Source organism: Penaeus monodon, chromosome 21 (assembly GCF_015228065.2).
Source record: "Penaeus monodon isolate SGIC_2016 chromosome 21, NSTDA_Pmon_1, whole genome shotgun sequence".
In the NCBI taxonomy this organism is placed as follows: domain Eukaryota; kingdom Metazoa; phylum Arthropoda; class Malacostraca; order Decapoda; family Penaeidae; genus Penaeus; species Penaeus monodon.
In genome coordinates, this window is record NC_051406.1 from 26,424,309 (window position 1) to 26,424,590 (window position 282).

Sequence of the window (282 nt, forward strand, 5' to 3'; positions counted from 1 at the left end):
CGCCCCAAAGATCCCCGCCCGAGCGCTGCGCAGTCAGGCGATCCTTTCGGTTGTGGCTCGTAAAAAAATCTGCTGTTGAAAGTCTGTTTGGAAATCTGGTGGGAAACTTGTTTGGATTTTTTTCCTAAAGCCTTTTTATATTTAGTTTAAGAAAACTGTTTGTAAATCTTTCGGGAAATACGTTTAGAAATTTGTTAGAAGCGTTGCCAGGAAATCTGTTAGAAAGTCTTTCTAATGCACGTTTGTAGGGGGTGCATGAGGATTTTTTTAGTAACGGGGCGG